Below are 12,771 nucleotides of genomic sequence, written 5' to 3' on the forward strand. Positions count from 1 at the left end.
GCTAGTTTCCCCCGCCCGATACATCCCTTCTGGGCCCTGTTTTATAAAAGTACCTACTGACCTTCGCCTTCCCAGGGACCTATCTATTGGGTGGGAATACCCTTCTCTGCTGGCGTCCAGCCGGCAGTGGATTCAGGTCAGGAACAAATACAGAATTTGGATGTCCTCATAATTCCCTCCTGGCCGGAGGTGGGCAGATAGGCAGGGTAAGCCCCCAGGCCGAGCTCGCCGAGGGAAGGCACCCAGGTGCTGTCTGCCAGCTGGATTCCGGGTCCTCACAGACCCCAGACCCTGCCTCCTTGCACCCTTGCTTTCCCTACAGGAGCCATCCCGGTGCAGCCTTGCTCACCTGCGCCGCCCAGTGGTAGGAACAGAGACCTGCGGAAGAAAGTTGGCCCTCAACCACCGACTCCATGCAACCCTCCAGGCCCTAAGCCTGGCTGGTAACCCAGGACTCTCACTCTCACTGTGGCACCTAGAAGCTCTCTGACTTGCTAACGCTGCCATAAGGTGAGTCCTCTGGGCTCTGACCCCACGGGACCCAGCAACAGGGAAAATCTTTATTGAAGAGCATCCATTTTCTGCTGATGGAAGGAACTTATTCCATCAGTGGGGAATGAAGCGGTCCCTCCCCACCTTGAGTCACCCCCACAGATGCCTGCTAGTGCAAGGGGTCTCCTAAAGGCTTCTCCCCTGGGCCAGCAGTGCACTGGGTCCCCAAACAAAAAAGCCCCTCTCTTCCTTAACTACAAAGTAAACATCTCCAGGCCTCCTGGGCTCCTTGCCGTACAAATGTTTATGCCACTGGAAAGAGAAAAAAGAGACTCTTGCACGTGCTCCCCAAGAAGATGGGTGCCAAGTCAGTAATTAACCCCCAGCCGCTGGGTGTCTGATCTTCCGCCAACGGGTCTGCAGCCGCTCGGCGGGGTGGCTGATGTGGGCGTATGCTATAGCTTTGCATTCGATGGGCCTCTGAGGCCTTGGGATGCTCCCTGGAAAGGACACCTGCTACACCTTGAAAACTCTGAATTAGGCACTAGGGACCCACCCCCAGAAAGCCTCTGACTCCCCAGCGCTCGCTACAGGTGAAGGAAGGGTTGTGAGCAGCCACAGCATTCGAATCACTCTGGGCGAGATCCACCCCCCCCTCCCCCCCCGCCGGTGATGCGTGTGCACACAGAGCGGGGAGAAGCCAGCCCTGCCACATATTCGTGGAGGGGTCCACGGTATGGAATCGATCATTAGCCTAGTTAATGACAGAGCCTGCCAGGTTAGAGATGCCCATCCTCCCTTGACTCTCTAAGTCACAATGAAATGGAACATTCCAATATAACCTTTGCTGAAGGGCCGATCCTTGGTCATATCGATGGCGAACATCTACTAAATGCCCAAGGACCAGGCTTCCTGCTAAACTCTACACACTGTGCGTTATTTCATCTGATACTTCAACAACCCCCGTGGGATGGGGATGGTTATACCCACATTTTACAGATGAGGAAATGGAGTCTCAGAGAAATGCTGTCTGCTGCTGACAGCTTTGGAGTCCATCTTGGTAGATTCCGTTCTCCTAACAGAGTGTGTCCCTTGCCCGAGGTCATCAAGCTGATGAATGGTGGCAAAGCTAGGGCCAAAACCCAGGGCTTTATGCCTTCAGAGTCACATCCGCCTGACCCTTTCCGTCTGTGCTCACAAACACAAATGACAGTTATCACCTTTCAGACTTCCAGAAGCAATGCCAGGCTCAAAGGAGCTGACCAGTGGGAGCTCCATGCAAAGATCACAATCAGGTCTCCCGCTGGGTGGAGCCAGAGGGAGTGAGAGGGGCCGCTGTAGGCTGCTTCCAGCTCTAGAATCCCATCACGAGAGGCTGGGGGATGGAACAGATCATCCCCCTCCCCCTTTCCATTGGCGACACTGGGGCCCAGAGAGCAGAATTCATGCCCAAGGTCCTTCCATGATTTTGCCTCCGTAGTCAGTCAATGTGCTTTCCATGGCTGCATGGAGTGTCCTGGGGCAAGGGAAGGCGGGGATGAAGCAGGTGGCAAGAACTTGAATGGGAAAATGGGGAGAAAGCGCATCTTCCTGGAGGGTTCCCCGGGCCCTCGGTCTGGGAGGAGGGCGTCTTGCCGTTTCAAAGGGTCTTTCTTGCTAATGGCAACGTGGGCCGTGGACTGCTTCCATCTTTAGCTCTACCATCCTGTACATTCAAGGCAGGGGTCCACGGTATGGAACCGATCATTAGCCTAGTTAATGACAGAGCCTGCCAGGTTAGAGATGCCCATCCTCCCTTGACTCTCTAAGTCACAATGAGATGGAACGTTCCAAAAAATCAGAGACACAGATCAAAAGGGTTTTATGGGTTTTTTTTCCCTTCCTTGCCCAAGACTGGGCTAAGCAGCTTTTAGATATGACTCATTCTGCTTCCTGCCTTCTCCAGGGAGTGGGGTTGCTTTGTGCAGGCAGGGCAGGGATCGGCGGTGACCGAGCCGAGTTCTGTGGGCACCACTGCTGGTGACTTCAAAGGACAGAGGGGACGTCTTGCTTACCCCTCCTCCCACAGAAACGGTGGGCTCAGAACAGCCAGTCACAACCGTCTGACGCACTGAGGCAGGTCACAACTTTCTTCCCTCCCCGGGGACCTTCGGAGGCGAGTCCCGCTTTGTTCTCTCTGTTGAAACAGCACACAGCAAGCCACCTCTGCCAGGGCAGAAGGAGGGGCTGCCCACAGGAATTCAGCCCTGATGGCAGTAAGTCTTATCATTCGGGAGGTGCGCCTAAAGCCTGGTGTGGCTTGCTCGGGCTCAGTGGTCACAGTCATTTCATTCCAAAGGGGGACTTGTCACTGGGTGATATCCAAGGACCCTGGGCCAGTGCAGGCTTTTCTGAGCGCCACAGAACCAAGTTGCATATTGACTTCCTGTTTGTCCACATCCTTGTGCGTGTATCGTGGCAGGGGGCCTCAGGGGAAGCAGGATTTGGGCATTCCTGGAGCTCCCAGCTGAACAGCAGCCCTGAGAGTCATAGTCCCACAAGGACTTCACCCACGGGCCTGTGGCAATAGTGGGCAGCCTGGGCACCCAGCAGAGGACGAGGATGGTGGGTGATGCCAGGTAGAGCATGCACCTGGTAGGTGAGGCCATGTGTGCATGTGAGAGAGCTCATGACCTTCAGACCACCCCACCTGTAGACCTGGCCTCCCTAAGTTAACTCTGGTTACAGATGCCTTTCTAAATAGCAGGGCCACGTCATGGAAAGTCACAATCCAGAAAGTCTGCCTGTCAGAGCTGGAAGTCACCCTCCGTCCCAGTACCCCTGCCCTGTAGCATCCTGGGCAGTTGACCCTCGATCCCTGCTTGCACCTTCCCGGGGGGGGCGGGGGGCGCAGTTCATGCCTCTTGAGGTCCCTGCTTCTGTACTCGGCAGGTGTGACTCTCATCTTTATACCAGTAATCTTTGGACTCTCATTGGGCCAGAAATGTGGACCTCGTCCTCACCTCTGTCTCAATCCCATACACTGCCATTTATCCCTCTGCCATGGCCAAGGTCAAGCCACAGCCATCCCTTGCTGGGTGACGGCAGCAGTGTCCTCAGTGGTCTTCCCCGTCCTGTCCATTCTCCACCCTCCCAGAGGTGCCCTTCCTGAACCCAGGGCTGACCAGCTCCTTTCTGCCTAAATCCGTCCATGATCTGGCTTCACCCCCATTAATAATAATGATGATGATGATGATAAAAAAATAACAGCATGATGATGATGGTTGCCAACACTTACCAGTACATAGCACCTACCAAGCTCCAGACACTGTTTACTAGGTGTACCGATTAAAAGTTCGGATTTTGTAATCAAAGAAAACACGATAATTTCAAGAGAAACATCAAAAGTGCTTTATTCAAAGTAATGTCCATCGCTAGCTACACATTTCCCCCATCTTTCAGGTAATTTGTGGATACCGTCCCAATAGAACTTTTCTTGTTTTGAGGCAGACCATTCAGAGTCCCAATTTTTCACTTCGTGCGTTTTGAAGTGCTGCTCAGAAAGTGTGTGTGCCATCGATCGGAACAAGTGGTCATCTGAAGGAGCAAGGTCTGGTGAATACAGCAGGTGGGCTAATACTTCCCAGGCAAGATCTTTTAACGTGTCTTTACCTGGTTTGGAAGTGTGTGATGGTGCGTCATCATGAAGTAAAATTACTTTGCCGTGTCTTCTGGCCCATCTTGGTTGTTTTACGATCAAAGCGTGGTTCAAATTGATTATTTATTGTCAGTAGCGATCAGTATTAATGGTTTCACCTGGTTTTAGAAGTTCATAATACACCACACCTTCCTGATCCCACCAAACGCAGAGCATTGTCTTCTTTCTGAATCGATTTGGCCTTGCAGTCGATGTTGATGGTTGACCTGGATCAACCCATGATTTTGTGTGTTTGGGATTCTCAAAATAAATCCACTTTTCATCGCCAGTCACAATTCGATGCAATTCGACTTTCTTTTGTGCTGTTGAAGCAACATTTTACTGATGACTTTTCGGTTTTCCATTTGTCTTTCGTTCAGTTGATGTGGCACCCATTTCCCTTCCTTTAAAATCTTTCCCATTGCTTGTAAACGATCAGAAACTGTTTACTGAGCAATGTTTCATCTTTCTGCAAGTTGTTTTTGAGTTTGACACAAGTCGTCATCCAATAATGCTTGTAATTGTTGGTTTTCAAACTTTTTTGGTTGACCTGGACATTCTTTGTCTTTCACATCGAAATCATCCCTTTTAAAGCATTGAAACCAGCATTCACAAGTATCTTGCGATGGAGCATGTTCACCATAAGCTTCCTGAAGTATACGATAACTTTCAGCAGCACTTTTCTTCAAAATAAAGTAATGAATTAAAACTTCCCGCAAATGCTCTTTTTTTTTGGCACGAAATTCGACATTGTTAAGCGTAAAACTATCTATGATGTTAACACCTTCAGAAAATTTGACATACGAAGTTTTGAAGCTTGTTGTCAATACAACAAAATAGCATACACATAAAAGTGCATGTATGTCAACATATGTGTAACTCCATCTCTTGAAAAAAATCCGCATTACTAGCCGGTACACCTAGTAAATGCCCCAAATTCATTAACTCACTTTATTTTCTCAGCAGCGACAAGGCAGGGGTCTCCGGCATCCCCACCTTACCACCCACCTTCAATTCTCTCTCATCATGGATGTTTCTACCTCCCTCCCCCTCTCCCTTCCTCAGAAACCAATAAAAATATATTTATACATAAATAAGTTAGGTCCATGTTACTCTCTTCCATATACCCTGCCTCTTCCACCCCATCATTTCCTTATCACAGTGTGCAGTCACTGCTCTCTGACTGAGGGTTTCTCTCTGCTCTGTCTTCGTGGCTGGCCGTGCCTGTCCCTGCGTCGCCGACACCGAACCTGAGCTTGGGCTCCACGTGGGCTCAGCAAACTTGCGTGGGACGCGTGAGGACATTCCCTGCGCAGCGTCCGGCATGCCGGGGCCACAGAGCCCGCGTTGAGTCTCCCGGGGATCCAAGTCGGCCACGTTCCGCCCAGCAGGCGGGACTCAGAGCCGACATTAATTCAGACGCCACGTACAGGATTCTAACTGAGGAAGGCATCGAGACAATCTCACCCTTTGTCAGACTGTGGGAGTCGTCCTTACGCGCAGAGAAAAGCCCGTCTAGAATCAGGCGCTTTTTGAAACCATCAGCTCAAGAAAATTAAGGATTCTGTCCGCGTGCCCTGAATTTCTGGGCCCGGCAATTAATTCCTTCTAGATTAAAGGATTGTTGTGTTTCTGATGCATCATTATGCGGAGTGGGCTTGCTGTGCATTTTAAAACTTTAACCAGGATCCTCATTAACTGGGACCTTTCATCTGTGTGCAACTTCTAGAAGAGGCACGTGACTAGAAAGTGAGCTGATCTATCAAAAAAAAAAAAAAAAAAATCCAGGGGGCTTCCGGGCAGCTGTCCTCCCTCCTAATGCTAACAGAACCGTTTACTCCTAACCCCCCTGGTGCAGGCTGGACATTGTGCATCGCCCCCCTGAACCCTCGCCCACCCCACCAGGCGGCCACAGTTCTCTCTAGTTGACAGGCGAGAACACTGCAGCTGAAGGGAGGTGAATCGCCCTGCGCAGGCCAGTAGGTGTGACTGTACTCGGCAGGTGTGACTCTCATCTACATACCAGTAATCTTTGGACTCTCATTGGGCCAGAAATGAGGACCTCGTCCTCACCTCTCTCTCAATCCCATACACTGCCATTTATCTCTCTGCCACGGCCAAGGTCAAGCCACAACCATACCTTGCTGGGTTAAGGCAGCAGTGTCCTCAATGGTCTTCCCTACCTGACCGCCAGGCCCCAGGTTTGCCCGCCCCCCTCCCACTGCGTCCCCTTCTCCCTGGACAGCAAAGATCGCTGTGCAGGAGGATGACCCCCAAAGCCTTTGAGTCCACCATCCACCCAAGGACCATTCCATCTCGGGTTGGTATCCAGGAAACGAGGCCCCGCTGGGCCCTGGGGAGCCAGGAGGTCGGCGGGAGCAGTGGGAGCCCAGCCATGTGGGAGGCAGAGGGTGACTCAGGGGCCAGGGGCTCCATCCCATCCATATGTGGGGACCTCACGGTTTTCTCAGGCAGGTTCCAGCGTGGCTGCACTTAGGGCAGGACCTGAACTCAGACAGAACCCAGGAGGGGAGATTTCCGGGGCCCCTGTCAGACATTGGCTGAGCCACTCCAAATTAGCCTGCGTGCCCCCCACCCCCACCCCCACCCCCAGCACTTTAGCCACTCCCCCGTTTTAGTTCACACAGGTTTATACTCATAACTGTGGCTGCTCAGCATCTCCACCGGGACTCTCCACAGCACACAGCAGCTAATAATACTGGTATAGTTCTCATTTTTCAAAAAAACCTAAAGGGAATTCTGACATACTACCACATGGGTGAGCCTTAAGGACACCATGCTAAGTGAAATAAGCCAGTCACCAAAGAACAAATGTTGCATGATTCCACTTACATGAGGTAACTAGAGTAGTCCTATTCATAGAGACAGACAGTGAGATGGTGGTTGCCAGGGGCTGGGGGGTGGGGCGTGGGGAGTTGGTGTTAAATGGGGACAGAGTTTCCGTTTTGCAAGAGGAAAAGAGTTCTGGAGACGACCGGATGGAGGTGATATTCCACAACAGTGTGAATGTACTTATTGCCACTGAACTGCACGCTTTAAAATGGTTAACATGGTAAATTTAATGTTGTTGTTTTTTAATTTTTTTTTTAAATTAGGCCCTGGCCCTAGCTGGTTTGGCTCGGTGGATAGAGCATCGGCCTGCGGACTGAAGGGTCCCAGGTTTGATTCTGGTCCAGGGCACATGCCTGGGTTGCGGGCTCGGTCTGATGTGCAGGAGGCAGCCAATCAATGATTCCCTCTCATCACTGATGTTTCTATCTCTATCTCCCTTCCTCTCTGAAATAAATAAAATAAAATAAAAAATGGTCCTAGCCCGGTAGCTCAGTTGGTTAGAGTGTCATCCTGATACGCCAAGGTTTCGGGTTTGATCCCCAGTCAGGGCACATACAGGAATCAACCAGTGAATGCACAATTAAGTGGAATAACAAATTGATGTCTCTCTCTCTCTCGCTCTCTCTCTCTCTCTCAAATCAGTTTTTTTAAAAAGAATACAAATTATGTAAAGTTTGCCTTCATCAAGCACCCTCCTATTCGCAATATCTCGCTGAGTCCTGGCAGCCACATTTGGAGATAAATTCGACCGTTGTCTTCATTGACAGGTGAGGAAACCAAGATGAGGGAGGTGACATGAGCAGCCTGATGCCACCAGCAAGTAAGTGGCTGGGCCAGGGCCCGACCCAGGGCCTGACTGCGGGGCCTGCTGTCTCCCCACTCAGGGCCCAGGCCCCAGCGGGAGCCACCCCCCTCCCTGACCATTTTCCACAATTCTGCTCAGATTTCCCTGCCAAGGGAGAGCAAACAGGATCCAGATGGCGGTTCCCCCGCTGACCAAGATGGAGCTAAACTTGAAAGCCCTCTGCCAGGATTTCCAAATGCATCCCAGACTTCTGTCCTGGAAGTGTCTGGCGCCCTCCTGCTGGAGCAGTGGGGGGACAGGGAGGCGGCCAAGCCCGGCCACAGGCCTTGACAATGACTGCTGGGGGCAGGGAAGGGGTGGCACCAGCCCCCAGGTGTCCCCGCAGGCCCTGGAATGCCCAGTTTCCTCACACGGTGAGACTCACCTTATTCCTGCCCATGTCAGTGCTATGGGGCTGCCATAACAATGGAACACAAACTGGGTGGCTTAAACAACAGAAATGCATTGTCTCGCCCTGGCTGGTTTGGCTCAGTGGATAGAGCGTTGGCCTGCCGACCAAAGGGTCCTGGGTTCTATTCCGGTCAAGGGCACATGCCCTGGTCAAGGCTCCTGCAGGAGGCAACCAATCGATGTGCTTCTCTCACATCGATGTTTCTCTCTGTCTTTCCTCTCTCTTCCACTCTCTCTAAAAATCGATGGGAAAAATCCTTGGGTGAGGATTTAAAAAGGAAGAAAGAGAGGGAGGGAGGGAGGAAAGGAAGGAAGGAAGGAAGGAAGGAAGGAAGGAAGGAAGGAAGGAAGGGAAGGAAGGAAGGAAGGAAGGAAGGAAGGAAGAAATGCATTGTCTCACAGTCTGGGAGGCTGGCGTCTGAAATCAAGGTGTTGGCTGGATTGGTCTTGTCGGAGGGCAGTGAGGACCATGGGTCCCACGGTCTCTCCTAGGTCTGGTGGCCTCGCGTGTTCCTCGGCCTGCCTCTCTGTGTCAAAATTCACGTGCAAGCTTTTGTGTGAATATATGTTTTTACTTCTCTTGGGTATATACCTCGGAGTGGTGTGTTTTTTAAATTAAAAATATTTTAATTTAAACTCTATTTTAAGTTACAAATGTAACACATGAGAGATCCCCAAAGTGACAAATTACAAACGAGAAAATATAGACACACCCATGATTCCTACCAACACAGATAGCTGGTATCTGGCCCTGTAATCGTCTCTTTGCACGTGTTTACTCACAGGCATCGGTGTGTGCAGAACCGACAACTCCCTGCCCGAGCAGAAGACAGCCTAGGTCTGGCTCCCCCATCCCCGTGTGACTATCAATAAAGAACCATTCAGTGCAGATTAGAAATGAAAGCAGCTTCGACTTCAAAGAACAAACAGCCAAGTCAGAGAAAGGAGGATTTTCAGGTGCCTGGAGGTGGGGAAAGATTTTCAAGGAGGTAGAACTTCTCTCTCTCTCTCTCACTCTCTCTCTCTCTCTCTCTCTCTCTCTGTCTCTCTCCAAAAAAAAAAAAAGGGGGGGGGGGCATTAGATAGAAAGGAGGCAAAAACCCCAAACAAAAACCTAGGGAATCATTATATCAAGGTTAATGGATTATAAGTGATTTCTTTTAGAAAAATTTTAATGATAGCATATTATTATAACGTTTTACCACTAGAAAGAGTCTAAGAAGCCTTTGAGGGATTACTGATGAAAAAGGGTGATTTTATAAAACGCAGCAATTCTTAAGAAGAATGCAGCCCAAAAGGCTCTCTTGCTCCTTTATAGTTTCTTCCAAGAACGGGCTCCCTGAGACAGAGGCCGAGCGAGCAGACAGCCACAGACCTGAGATCTCAGCTGAAGAACGAGCGTTGCTTATGAACACACATAGGGAAAAGACGGGGGGGGCGGGGGGGGGGAGGTATTACGGGTTTCTCAAGACTGTTGTGGGGGGGAAAGCAGAAATTCTTGACTAGTAAGAAAGGCAGTTTGTTTTCTTAAGCATTTGTGTTTGCTTTCTTAAGTATCTTGCTGCCTATCCATTCCCAAATTATATGCTCTTTATTACAAAAATAATTCTTAGAAGCACCCCTTCTTTCTTTTTTTTAATATATCTTTATTGATATCAGAGAGGAAAGGAGAGGGAAAGAGAGAAACATCAATGATGAGAGAGAATCATTGATTGGCTGCCTCCTGCATGTCCCCTAATGGGGATCAAGCCCGCAACCCAGGCATGTGCCCTTGACCGGAATCAAACCTGGGACCCTTCAGTCCGCAGGCCGACGCTTCATCCACTGAGCCAAACCAGCTAGGGCAAAAGCACCCCTTCTTAAACAGTAATTAGTAATTCTAATATTTATGCTCAAGTGGGCGTTCTTTTTGTTTGTTTATTTTATTTTATTTTATTTTATTCATTGATTTGAGAGAGAGAGAAAGAGAGAGACATCAGTTTTATTGTTCCACTTATGTGTGCATCCATCGGTTGATTCTTCTTATGTGTGCCTTGACCTGGGATCAACCCACAACCTTGGCGTGTCGGGATGACGCTCTAAGGAACTGAGCTACCCGGCCAGGGCAATGCTCAAGTGTTTTTAAGAGTCCTACTTACTCTAAAAAGTACCATTACATTACATAGGAACACATACTTGCCTACTCAGAAGCCTATGGCTGGATGCCTGGCTCAGAATCTGCTATTTTCTACTCAGCCACCCTGGGCAGACATTGCTAACTGCTACAGCACTCCTTGCCACCAATCTGAAGGCTCTCTCTCTCTCTTTCTCTCTCTGCACCCTCCTTTGTTCTCAAAAGGCAGCTTCTAGAAGTGGATCAGAGGAGGCTCCCCCCCCTCCCCTACCCCCCAAAAAAAGTCTCATTTCTTTGCGATACAAACCCAAGACGCCACCTAGCGGTGAAGATTCTTAATTGCAGGCAGAGTGCCTAGAAAAAAAAAAAAAAGACATTCCCTGAGCCAACAAAGCCAAAAATGACAGTAAATGCACGGTTCTGTCTAGTCTTGCATAAGCACAGTAACGCTCCTGAAGAAGAGTTTTGAATTTAAACATGGGTTTTCCTTGCTTTATTCCAAGAGGTTGGCCAACAGCATGTCAGGCAACAATTAGTAGTAGCAAAGGGCCTTGAGGAACTCCCAGATCCTTGCTCAATATTCTACTCACCCAAGACCAACCCTCCTGTCGGTACCAGGCCTCAGATCCCCCGGCTGCCAAGACTTCTCATTCTGCCAACTATATGTAACATTCTTTGGATTCAACATGGGTACTTTTTTCTGAGCGTTATGTGCAAGGAGCTCATTTAAATGTTCCTCCTAGCCAGCTGCTCTGAGACAAAGGCTGCTCTCCCCATTTTCCAGGTGAGAACGCTGAGGCTCAGAGAGGGGAAGCCCGCGGACTGAAGGGTCCCAGGTTTGATTCCGGTCAAGGGCACATACCTCGGTTGCAGGCTCGATCCCTGGCCCTGATTGGGGCACATGTGGGAGGCAACCAATCAATGTGTCTCTCCAACATTGATGTTTTTCTCTCTCTCTCTGTCTCTCCCTCTCCCTTCCACTCTCTCTAAAAATCAATGGAAAAATATACTTGGGTGAGGATTTTTTAAAAAAATTTATGTACCCAAATGTATCTTTTATGGCATCTGGTGTATGTATCTTTCCTAGAACTCATAGAAAATTTCCAAAAAGGGCCCGGCATCTATACCAGACGTCCTCAAACTACGGCCCGCGGGCCACATGCGGGTGTTTTTGCCGTTTTGTTTTTTTACTTCAAAATAAGGTATGTGCAGTGTGCATAGGAATTTGTTCATAGTTGTTTTTAAACTATAGTCCGGCCCTCCAACCGTCTGAGGGACAGTGAACTGGCCCCCTGTTTAAAAAGTCTGAGGACCCCTGATCTATACCCATCAGGGGAACTAGACAAATCAACAGATGGCTCCAGCATGGAATGCTGTGAGTGGGGAAGCCCAGCACACACGTGGCCCAGTCTTGGGGATGTGGGGCCCCTTCCTAGAGGCAGGGAAGGGGTGATGTCTGAGTCGAGACTGAAGGGTGAGTGGCATTGGCAGGCAGAAGGGATCGGATGGGAAAGGCCCGAGGCCAACTGGAGGACACAGGGTCTGGGACAGAGGGAGGATGAGCAGGCCAGGCCACTTCCCGTTCTCAACCAGAGAGCAGCGGGGACTGAAGTTTTCCCTCACAGGGTTACTTGGCTCTGTTTGCCTTTGGGAAGATCCTGAAGGACTGGAAGGATCGGAGAGGAGGCGAGAGGCCACGGAGGAGGCCAAGGCCACATCCCACGAGGGGGTGGAGACTGGGTGGGATGGAGCCAAGGAGTGGGCAGATGGAGAGGGAGGATCCAGGCTTAGCCCCGCAGGGCTGGACGGGAGGGCCTGGAGTCCAGGTGCCTGAGGAATGCACATCCCCCATAAGGCTGTCCATCCACTTAAGAGTCCTCGGGCCAAGCTCCAGGCTAGGAATCCATTTCCCCAGGGGCTCCATCTGCCTACCAGGGCTGCCCGTTCCTAATTTATACCAGCTGCAGGCAGCTCACAGCCCATTGGCCAGCCAGTGCCAGGCATGGGCGGGAGATGGAGGAAGGACGGCTTCCCATCCTTGGGGCTGTGGGGGTGCGGGTCTGAGGGAGGCCAGAGCTCATAGGGTGCAGAGGGATGGATGAGGCCCTTGAGGTGGTGCTGGGCTGGCACCCTGGTCCTGCCCCTCTGCCCAGCTCCCACAGGGGCTGAGACCAACAACCTGGGGTCCTTTTCCCAAAATGCCCTTCTGTCTATGTCTGCCTGCCCGTCTCTTTCCCATCTCCCTGGCCCACGTGTCTCACTGTCTCTGGCTTGCTGGCTCTCTTTCTGAGTCTCTCTCTCTCTCTCTCTCTGTGTCTCTCCCTGACTCTTTCCATCTTCTCCTCTCGTTCCCCGCTTCCCCCTCAGAATCCCTTCCTCAGA

The 12,771-nt window shown here is 50.6% G+C and overlaps 1 long non-coding RNA gene across 2 annotated transcripts; it reads left to right on the forward strand.

Moving 5' to 3' along the window:
* The first annotated feature begins 328 nt into the window (after positions 1-328).
* LOC114231874 (uncharacterized) lies at positions 329-9,682 on the forward strand. 2 transcript variants are annotated; one of them, XR_008555307.1, is made up of 4 exons: positions 329-510; positions 7,789-7,841; positions 9,062-9,243; positions 9,595-9,682. It is a non-coding gene; the product is annotated as an uncharacterized LOC114231874 (long non-coding RNA). The 2 variants fall into 2 exon arrangements; XR_008555306.1 differs by having other exon boundaries at positions 9,062-9,233.
* Positions 9,683-12,771: the final 3,089 nt, after the last annotated feature.

Source organism: Eptesicus fuscus, chromosome 23, assembly GCF_027574615.1.
Source record: "Eptesicus fuscus isolate TK198812 chromosome 23, DD_ASM_mEF_20220401, whole genome shotgun sequence".
Classification (NCBI taxonomy): domain Eukaryota; kingdom Metazoa; phylum Chordata; class Mammalia; order Chiroptera; family Vespertilionidae; genus Eptesicus; species Eptesicus fuscus.